Source organism: Enhydra lutris, unplaced genomic scaffold (assembly GCF_002288905.1).
Source record: "Enhydra lutris kenyoni isolate GAN:26980312 unplaced genomic scaffold, ASM228890v2 scaffoldscaffold28, whole genome shotgun sequence".
In the NCBI taxonomy this organism is placed as follows: Eukaryota; Metazoa; Chordata; class Mammalia; order Carnivora; family Mustelidae; genus Enhydra; species Enhydra lutris.
Window position 1 is genome coordinate 27,007,048 of NW_019154112.1, and position 11,610 is coordinate 27,018,657.

Below are 11,610 nucleotides of genomic sequence, written 5' to 3' on the forward strand. Positions count from 1 at the left end.
AACAGACACAGAATTTTGAAATCAGTTAATTTTGAACATTTTGTTCTTTATTCTAATGATGAGAAAGTGGGTTTCCAGAAAATGTGTTATTTATCAATATCACAAATAATAAGAAAACCTAAGTCAAACCTCCAGTATTTAAATCTAGCCAGGATTAGTATTATTTTTATTATATCATACTTTATTGAGTTAATAGGTTATTTGAGTTGTTATTAGCTACATTGAATTATTAAGTATTATATAAACATTTAGTCATATGTATCATATATATATATATTTACACTCTATTTGTCTTTTGCATAACAAATCAATAATAAAGGAAATGTGGGTGGTTTGAAAAACTATGATAAAACATTTTATATGCATTATATTTTCATTGAGTAAACAAGAAAGTATTGAACATATACAGAACAAAAATAGATTTGAAGGATATCAATTAACTGTCAACATCAGTTTTGTTGGATGCTGAAAATACTGGTAATTGTTATTGATATTTTATACCTTTTTTATTAAAAACTTTTTAAATTTAAATTTACATATAATAAAATTCACATATTAAAAAGTACATTTTGAAGAGTTTTAATAGATGTGTGTATGACAAAAACATCATAACTATAAAGATAATCAATATATTGGAGCACCTGGGTGGTTCAGTTAAACATCTGACTCTTAATTTCAGCTCAGGTCATGATCTTAAGGTCCTGGGGTCAAGCCCCAAGCTGAGCTCCAAGCTCAGAGGAAATGTGCTTGTGATTCTCCCTCTCCCTCGACCTTTGCCCCTCCCGTCACTCACTCTCTTTCTCTCAAATAAATAAATAAAACAAGCAAACAAAAACACAAAAAGAAGATAATCAACGTATTTCTCACTTCAAATGTTCTCTTGGTCTTTTATTTAATCAGTTTCTTCCCATCTGTTATCCCTAGAAAATCACAGATCTGCTTTCTCTCATTGTACATTAATCAGTATTTTCTGGGTTTATGTAAATAGAATTATATCTGCTCTTATGTATCCTACTTTTTTACTAAGAAAATCAGATTTAGGGGCCCCTGGGTGGTTCAGTTGGTTGAGCGTCCAACTTTTGGTTTCAGCTCAGTTAATGATCTTAGGATCATAGGATTAAGCCCTGCATGGGGGTCCATGAAAGTTAACATTCTTTCTTTCCCTCTGACCCTTCCCACCGGTGTCTAGCCTTGGCAGGTACAGGTGTCCCAGAAAGAGGGGTGACATCGATGAGATGAATGGGAGAACCACACAGCGAGTTCTGGTCAGTAGTCAGGCATCTCCATCTTTATTCTGATTACCGAGCTTCTTATATGGGCAGTTTAATTGGGGTAGGGGGTTACAAGCACCCATCAGATAATTTCTCTTTGTTCACCACATGTTAGTTAGTTTAATTAAGCCATGGCTCCAGGGATGGGGAAGAGGGTCTTGCTTCTTGAGTAATCATGTCCTTCAGAAAGCCATGGGAAGTAGCACAAATATGTGCTTTTTAGTAACTTATTTTGGGGTCTGCAGTGAATGAGATATAGGTTAATGGAAAACGAGAAGCTATAGGGATGAACTAGATAACAAAGAACTGTAGGTAAACAAGAGAGAGGTTAATGGAAAACGAGAAGCCATCTGAAGAAACTATATATAGGAGAGAAGTAGGAACGAGAAGGCGTTACCTTTGTAGGAGGCAGGATGTGAGGCAGGGTGTATTTTAATTTCTTGACTTGTGAAAGCCTTGGACAAACATCAACTTAAATAGGAAACCGTTTATTACAGTACACATTTGAAGTTCCCCATTGTCTTAGGTACAGAATAATGTATCTCCTTGGAGCTGCTCTGGCCCATAAATCTGAGAGATGTTTGCCTCAGATTATCAAGGGGCTCTTTGTTTGAGAGAGATACAGGGATCAGAGGAAAAGACAAGAGAATAATAGACCATGCTTATCTGCAGGGTTATCCCACCCTCGGTGGTCACCTGCGGGGTGATCCCGCCCTCAGCAGGTTAAGCCTGCATTAGTTCAAACCTTAACCTAGTGAGGCAATGCCCTCCACCAGGCCTCATGGCTCCCAACACCTCCCCCTCTCGCTCTCTTTCTAATAAATAGATGTTTTAAAAAATTAAAAAAAAAAAACAAATAAAAACAAAAAAAAACAGATTTATTTGTTGCATACAATAGTTTGATTTTATTATTACTGATTAGCATCCCATGTACAGAGATATACCATAGATTTGTTTTCCTTTTTTTACTCATATATCTATGGATATTTGATCTCTTGCCAGTTTTCAAATACTAAAAATGAAACCACTGTGAATATTCATGCACAGGGATTGGGGCTGATACATGGTTTTATTTCTTATGTGTAAAGACAAAGTATGGATGTGTGAAATATATGGTAGGAATAATTTTAACTTTTAACATATTGCCAAATGTATTTAGAGGGATTATACCATTTAAATTTCCATTAATCCGACACCTAAGTGGCACAGTTGATTGATAATCCACCTCTTGGTTTCAGCTCAGGTCATGATTTCATGGGTTGTGGGATTGAGCCCCATGTCGAGCCAAGCAGGGAGTCCACTTGAGGTTCTCTCCCTCTGCCCCTCCCCCACCACTCCCCCTCTGTCTCTCTTTCTTTCCTTCTCCCCCTCTCTCTAAAGATGTAAATGGAATCTTTAAACAACAAATAAATTTCCATTAACAATATATGAGAAGGGCACCTGTGTGCCTCAGTCAGGTTATCTGCCTTCAGCTCAGGTCATGATCTCAGGGTTCTGGGGTGGAGCCTTGAATCAGGCTTCCTGCTCCAGGGAGGATCTGCTTCTTCCTCTTCCTCTGCCCTTTTCCCCTCTGCTTGTGTTTTCTCTCTCTCTCAATCTCTCTCTCAAATAAATGAATAAATAAAATCTTAAAAGAAAAAAAATGTATGTATAAGAATTCCAGTTGCTCCTCACCCTCACCAACCCTTGAAATGGTCAGCCTTTTAAATCTTAACTGTTCTAGCATTGTGGAGGAGTTTCTCCATGTGGTTTGAACTTGCAATTTTATGATATCTAATTATGTTGAACATATCCCATTTTCTTACTGACAGTCCTGTATCCTCTTTGGTGAAATGTGTGTTCAAATATTGCTTGGTTTGATTTGGTTTGATTTTGCTTACCTTCTTACTGTTGACTTTTTAAGAGTCTGTTACATATTCTAGAAACAAGTATTTGTTATATATTATATAACCTACTTTATATAGTTTACAATGGTTTTTTTCCAGTCTATGACTTGCTTTTTACATTTGTAACAGTGATGTTAGAAAAGAAAACATTTTTAATTTTCATTGAGTCTAATTTATTAAATTTTATTTCACTGTTGGTTTTCTTTGTCTCTTATATTTAGATGTATGATGGCTTCCAAGTTAATTTCCATATGTTTGTGACATAAGGGATGAGAATTTTTTTTTTTTTTTTGTATATGACTATCAGTTCTTTCAACCTCAATTGTTAAAAGATTCTTCTTCTTCCTTCGTATTGCCTTACTACTTGTTCTGAAAATCAATTGACAAAATATGTCTTCATCTATTACTGGACTCTTTATTCTGATTTATTGATCTATATGACTATTTTTATTCCAGTTGCACAGTTTCTTCCTTATACAGCTTTGTAATGAGGTAGTATTAGTTCTCCAACATTGTTTTCAGTGTCAAAATTGTCTTGCCTTATGTTATCTTTGGAATTTCAATATAGATTTCAGATTAAGTTGTCAAATTCTATAAAAGGAAAAACCTGCAGGAATTTGAGGTTTTTATTGGCATTGCATTGAAAATATGTTATATATACATTTAAGTTTGTATAAATAACTTCTTAAGAATGTTGAGTTTTACCATCCATGATCTGTCCTTTTTAGTTAGTTAGGTCTTCCTTATTATCTTAGTAATGTCCTATTGTTATTGCTATTGTTAGAAGGGGGCCATGAGCCAAGAAATATGAAGTCTATAGAAGCTAGAAAAGACAAAGAGTGCATGCTCTCCTAGACTCCACAAAACAAATGCACCTCTCCCACATTTATTTTAAATCCTTAAAACTCATTTTGGACTTCTGACCTCCAGATTGTAATTTGATAAATTTTTTTTTAATTTAAATTGCTAATTTTGTAGTAATTTGTTATAGCAACATTGGGCAAATAATATATATGTTGAATTTCATTGGTTGATTTTTGTATATTGACACAAAATTGCATTTTTGGGTTGCACAACAGTATATTGTGATTTTTTTTTAGGATTTTATTTATTTATTTGACAGACAGAGATCCCAAGTAGGCAGAGAGGCAGGCAGAGAGAGAGGGAGGGAAGTCGCTCCCTGCTGAGCAGAGAGCCCGATGTGGGACTCAATCCCAGGACCCTGGGATCATGACCTGAGCCGAAAGCAGAGGCTTTAACCCACTGAACCACCCAGGCACCCCATATTATGATGTTTTAACCATTGTGTATTATCGTAGTTGACATACTCATGTTAAAAATATTAGTCTATGTTTCTGATAGATATTGAACTACAGAATTTTTTCTTCATGAAAACTCTTGGGGAGGTTTCTTAATCAGGGTAATTATGACCTCATAGTACATGTACCAAAGCTTATCTGTGCTTCAGTTTTCAGGAAGTTTATATAAAATAAATATCACTTCTTAATTAAATGTTAAATTAAATATTAACATAACTAGTAAAGTCATCTAAACCAGAAGTTCTCATTTGGAATGTTTAAATACAAATCAAGTGTTTTTATTATTTTTACATCTTTTCATGTTATTATCTCTTCTTGAATGAACTTTAGAAATTTAGGACTTTTAAATCCATTTGGTTTATCTAGGTAATTAAATTTATTGAACACATTGCTTATATTATTCTCTTATGTTAACTCTCTGCTTTCTGATATTAAGATGTGTTGTCTTTCCCTCCTTAACCTGTTCAATTTGATAAATCTTTGCCAGGGACTAGCTTTGGTCATTGATTTTTTTTTCTATCGTATTCTAAAAATTTCATTTATTCTACTCTATTATTCTATCCCATCTACATGCTTTCCATTTAATTTGAGGTTTTGCTTGTTGGGTTGCTTTGTTGTTTCTTAGAGTGAAAGTGAAGGTCATTTTTATTTGATCCTTTTAAATAGTCATCAGGTACTATAAATAACTTACTTGTACATTTCTTTAGGGGCATCCTACAAATTTTGATGTGTCTTTATTTTTCCTTTTTAACTTATAAAACTTTTTAGCTTCTCTTTGACAGTTTCTGTAAAATAATTATTGGACTTCTCTGCTCACCACTCTATTATTGATTGAGAAATAAGCAACTTGTCATATTGTAGAACCTATGTGCTAGCCAATTTTATGACATGTTTTCATTAAGGTCTGAGAAATTTTGACTGTGTTGACTTAAAAATGGATACAGATTTGCTCTGTTTGTCTGTACTTATCAGAGATTGTAGAATATCTCTACTTCACAAAGATAAATAATCTACAAGATATATTTCAGTTGCTTATGTTTGGCCTTTGTTCCTATGGACTGGTCTGCTCACCATCATACTATATCCTTCCTTTGAGATGATATGATAAAACTTCTGCGTCCTGGACATGAGGAAAGCTGATTTAAGGAGTCGCCTTTATAAAGAAAATTTGTAAAGAAATACATATACTCTGAAAGGGACTTGAGGAACTCAAACATTCATTTCATTTACATAGAAAAGTATTTCAGCTATAAACCATAAACCTTGAATGGACTTACATAGGCATAATTATCCTTCAGGATTCCATTATGATTTCTACCATGGATTTCATGTTTAAATTTTTATTTTTATTTATTTATTTATTTTTAAAGATTTTATTTATTTATTTGACAGAGATCACAAGTAGGCAGAGAGGCAGGCAGAGAGAGAGAGAGGAAGGGAAGCAGGCTCCCCGCTGAGCAGAGAGCCCAATGCAGGGCTCGATCCCAGGACCCTGAGATCATGACCCGAGCCGAAGGCAGAGGCTTTAACCCACTGAGCCACCCAGGCACCCCTCATGTTTAAATTTTTAAAAGGAAGCTTTTTTTTTTAAAGAATGAAAACGATACCAATGAATGTAACTAGATAATTAAAGAGAAAATTGGAAATAATAAATGCCTTTTCAGATGAAAATTGTATTTAAAAAGCATTTCCCTAATAACGCTATCATTTTGAATAATCGGGTGAAGATTTTCAAAATATTTAAATAAAATCTAGGCTTTTTATATTTATTCCATTATTTATTAAGATATTCCAAAACTTTTCTTATTCCCTACTGATATATAATACACAGTGAAACACATTAGATATAATGATGTAATTCATTTAGAAAATTTAATTACAGTTCTATGAGAAGAGTTGGTGCATAAGTGTGGAGCAATTTCAAAGTGTAGCGTTCTGCCAAAATCACTAAAAGGACACATCATATACATTAAAATACTGGTTTATGGGGTGCCTGGGTGGCTCAGTTGGTTAAGCATATGTTTTCTGCTCAGGTCATGATCCCTGTTTCTTCCTCTCCCTCTGCCTGCCTCTCCCCTTGCTTGTGTGCTCTCTCTCTCTCTCTCTGTCAAATAATAAAATCTTTAAAAAATAAAATAAATTTGATACTGGTTTCATTAATACACTCATCTGCTGACATTGAGATTTTGCCCATATGACTGAAAAATATCTTAATTTGTTACACTTTTAGGTAATATGAGAGAATAAGCTGCCTCTCAAAAGCATCTCTCACTGTTACCAAATGCTTCAAATTATGGAAAATGTACTTGCTGTATTCCGTGCATATCCCTTTGTCCCAATAACTGTGTATCAAGGCTTTTTCTTGCCCTATAGGTCTCCTTTGTAGAAAATACAAACACCCATCAGTAGTTCAGAAAGTAGTTCAGAAAAGACTGTATCACAAAACATTGCCCAACAAATGGAGGATAACTCTAAAATTATATTAATTTTTATTCAGGATGACGTTAAAATTTTTCTTGTTTTCACCTGCTGCTGTCTTCCTGCCTGCCTGATGATAAGAATATGTAAAGATTTTATGTTTTCTTATTACTTTCAAGGTAAGGATAAGAGCTAACCCTTAAATAGACCTTACTATGTTACAGACATTTGTTGACACAAGGCACACTGCTCACCAATTCTCCTAAAGATCCTGTTGGCCAAGTTCTACTCTTTATCTTATTCTGCTAATGAAGGAACCAAGGCAAAAAGAAGCTAAATCTTGTATCCAAGGTCACACAACTTTAGCAGTCTGGCTCTAAGGACCCAGGCCTATTTAATAGAGCTCCTCTGGCTAACATAAACATGCTGAAAACCTCAGAAATTACTTCATTACAATGGGTCCATTAATTTTCTGTGACTAAACAGACAAAAAATACTTCACTTTTTTCTTCCATGAGAGGATAAGCATTTATCAGGTAAATATATAATCCAATATAGATACCTGATTTGAAATTATGACAGGAACTTTTATATCAAATTTAAATATAAAATGGAAAGCTGTCCCAGATGGGGAGGGGTGTGACAGACTGTCAGCATGGCATCAATCTATGAGCCCTGATGCTCACTCCTCATTGAAGACAACAACATCAGCAATCACAGGGCAGAAGTAAAGTGCTAAAAAGTATGCCAAAGAATATAACTATAATAATTTGCTAAAATTCAATAATAACCTTCACTATGAATAATCTAAGCTTTGCTATAAAAAAAGCATTTTCATCATTTACACAAAGCCTGTTATCTGTTTTATTATACGTTTATTTTTTTGATTTTTAATTGTGGTAAAAATGTATAACATAAATATTTTAACTGTATAGTTCTGTGTGTGAAGTGTTTTCATATTACTGCGCAACAGCTCCACAGAACATTTCATCTTATTAAAAACTGAAGCTATATATATATACTCATTGAACAAACACTGTCTTCATTTTGAAATCAAAACAAAATTTTGATTATTTTTCTACATGGGTTTTTATATTTATTTTACAAAACATATTTTTAAGAGAAGCTGCAGTCAATAGTTTTTTGGGTTTTTTTTTAAGATTTTATTTATTTATTTATTTATTTACTTGAGAGAGAGAGACAGCATGAGAGGGGTGAGGGGCAGAGGCAGATGGAGAGGCAGAGGGAGAAGCAGTCTCCCCATTGATTAGGGAGCTCAATGTGGGGCTCATCCCAGGGCCCGGGGATCATGACCTAAGTCGAAGGCAGACACTTAACCGACTGAGCCACCCAGGTGCCCTGCAGTCAATAGTTTTAATAGAGAAATGAGTGGTATTCATATTTTCAAATGCCAAATAAGAAAGAATAAAGTAGAAAGCAGTTTAATTCTCTGAATGAAAGAAACCCACCATGTGTTAGGTTATCAGGTAGATTTTGAGGCTTCCATCATTCATCTGTCTTCCCAAAGCAAGTGGCTGGTAGAGTTCTCAGCCCATGCCCCAAATCTCACAGTCATTGGAACAGGAGCCCTTGATGACGTGTCTTGCTTCAGAAGAAGAAACCGAGGCCCAGAGGAGGTAAATGACTTCCCTGAAATTATACAGTAAGTAAGGAACAGAGCGCTAATTCCAACTCAGACAGACTAGCTTCGTTTTTGATGAACCCTGGGACAGTGTCTCTCAAACTTGAGTGTGTTTTGGAATCAGCTGGAGGACTTTTATAAAGTGTAGCGTCCTGGGTCCTCTGAGTTCCTGGGTCAAAAGATCTGGGATGGAGACCACACCTAGGTCCCAGCTGATTCTGATGCTGCCAGCCAGTATCATCACTATAGACAACTTTAAGCGAGGGGTTCCATAGCTGTCTTCCCTGGGCAGATAAATACTGGCAAATCTCCATCCCAGTTTTTTTATATCCCATATAATGAGAGAGAAATGGCCTTTTTGCTATGAACCTGCTGTGTGAACAGACTGGGTTTTATTAAAAATAAGATTTCAGGAAACCTTAGGTGCTTGGGATTGATAAACCTCGCATTTTTTTTTTAATCTCCTAGAAGTATCACTCAGATTTTGGGGATCCTAAAGCTTGTTCCTTAACCCTAAAGTGTCCTAAACTAAGAAGGGTTAGAAATAATGCAGGCTATAGATGGTGACTGTAAGGGAAAGCTTCTTCCCTCAAAGGACAAAGGGGAGAAAGCAAGTAAATAGAAAAATACTTCAAAATTTGTTTCTCAGTTATCTTAAAAGCCAATGTGTTATTTAGGGGCATCTGGGTGGCTTAGTCGCTTTAGCATCTGACTCTTGATTTTTAGCTCAGGTTGTGATCTCAGGGTCTTGAGATCAAGTCCCGTGTCAGGCTCCTTGTAGTGGGTGTGGAGCCTGCTCAAGGTTCTCTCTCTCTCCCCCTCCCTCTGGCCCTACTCCTGGTGCATGCTCTCTCTTTCTCTAAAAAAAAAAAAAAAAAAAAAGGCCAATGTGTTGCTTAAACAGAAAACAAAAACCAATAGCTATCATGAGCATTCTTGTAGTTGACAGGCATTCAGTGCTTACTAAGAACCTTATTATAGTAACTCATTTAATTTCCATTTAATTCCTTCAATAATCATGTAGGGTAGATAATATTATTATCTCCATTTTATAGATTATAAATCGGAACCCCACAGAACTTAGGTAACTTATCCAAAGTCTTAAATTTTGGAACTCAGATTAGAATGTAAGTAGGCCATCTCAAGGGGTGCTCCTCTTAATTATTCACTTCAGTTAGGGTAAAAAGGCTTTAAAATTTTTAGTTTTCAGATCAGCAATTGGTGTGCCCAGGAGCTGCTATACAATTAAAGAATATAAGGACAGTATAGTTCTGATTTCAAAAACCTTAGTATTGAGAATTAAAGACAAATAAAAAGAAAACATTAGGAAGTAATGAGGGAATGAATTTAAGTGGTAAGGTACAAATGTAGGAGATCAGTATGATTGATTAAGAGCACAGTAAAACTGACTAGCATTGCAAGGGGGATAGAAGAGCTGAACTCTTCCAGGAACAATGCACAGGGCAATGAATATAACGAAGCTGATAGAATTAGCAGCAGCTAATTAAAGGAACAGGAATAGAACTGAAAAGACAAACACAACTGCCAGGCAGAGGTTTAAAAAAAAAAAAAGGAATAAAGGTCAGTACAGAGCATTAGGATGTGATAAAATAGAACCACTCGTTAAAACCAGCATTTATGGCTTACTACAAACATAAATAATCACTTGCAATTTTAAACACGGATGTATCACAAAAAGGGAGTAGCATACTAACAGTAATAGAGGTAATATCTAGAGACCCTTTTTAAAAAGATACATGAATTGCAAACTAAATGATGCATATTGCAAGTAATTTGCCCAATTAAGATAATCATACTGATAGAGGTTAGCATGTATGGTGTTTACTGGGGAGAAGATCTCCAGTTTTACATCTTCTTGTGGAGGTAGTGAGAGAAGCAAGATTGGACACACAGAGAAGATGAGTTAGGATGGAGTCAGAGACCCAACAACCCCTACAGAAAGTGCCACAAAAATGTACATTGCCTGCCATTTACAGTCCCCACACCTACTTGTCTTGAATGTGGGTTTTCCCAAAGAAGGGATTACTATGATGGACAGGGCAATGTTTAGAAAAAATAGACAGGAGGGCTGCCTGTGGTCAGGACTGACAGCCTGTTGGGGGAATAAGTCTTTCAGCGCAGAAAGGGACCTGCCTAATACATCACAGCATGCATGGATGTGATCATCCCTGAGTTAGCCAGATAAATTCGGATCTAAGCACTTGATAACCTGTCATAACTGACAAGATTTCTTTAGTATAATTATTGCCAGGAGATCTTATCCCTGGATGGGGTGTGTTCTGTCATCTCTATTTTTCAGTTACATATAGTGTTGACAGAAATGTGTATCTTTGTATGAAATAATCAAAAGCTGCAAAACCACGTTATTACTCTGTGCCAGGCTATTGAGTTATTAATTCATCTAGAATATTCAATAACATGAAGGGTAATCCTAGAAATGAGCACAAGATGGCAGCATATACATACGATAGCTATATTTTTATTTGCACCAAGGAAAATAATGAAACTCTATTAGATGACTATCTTAAACTTATTTTAGAGAGAAGATCAATGCCTTACAAAAAAAAAACAAAAACAAAAACAAAAACAAAAAACAAAAAACCTTACAGTAAAAACAACCTCCACACTTTATTGGCAGTCTGTTGTAGTCCTTCAAGGGGACATACACAATGAGGGAATGGGAGGCTTAGGGAGGTTATTTGTCCCACAGCTTCTGATAGAGAGGTTCTGCCTTTCATCTGACCTATAGAATAGCTATTGCTGACACCCACCTGATAACATTTGTGCCTCAGTTTCCTCATTTCTAAATGGGGATAATAACACTACTGTCTCCCTTGTGAGTTACTGTGAAGTTAGAGAGAAAATCTACACTGAATCTATAACAGATACTGGTATGTTATATTAGCTATTAATGTTTACTTTTACACGCAATTTACCAATGAGATGCCAGGCACCTAATTTTAATCTAAACTGGCATTCATTAATTGTGCAAGTAGTACAAGATTTAGCATATCACAACTATATCACATAGGGCATTTCATTAAATAATTGGA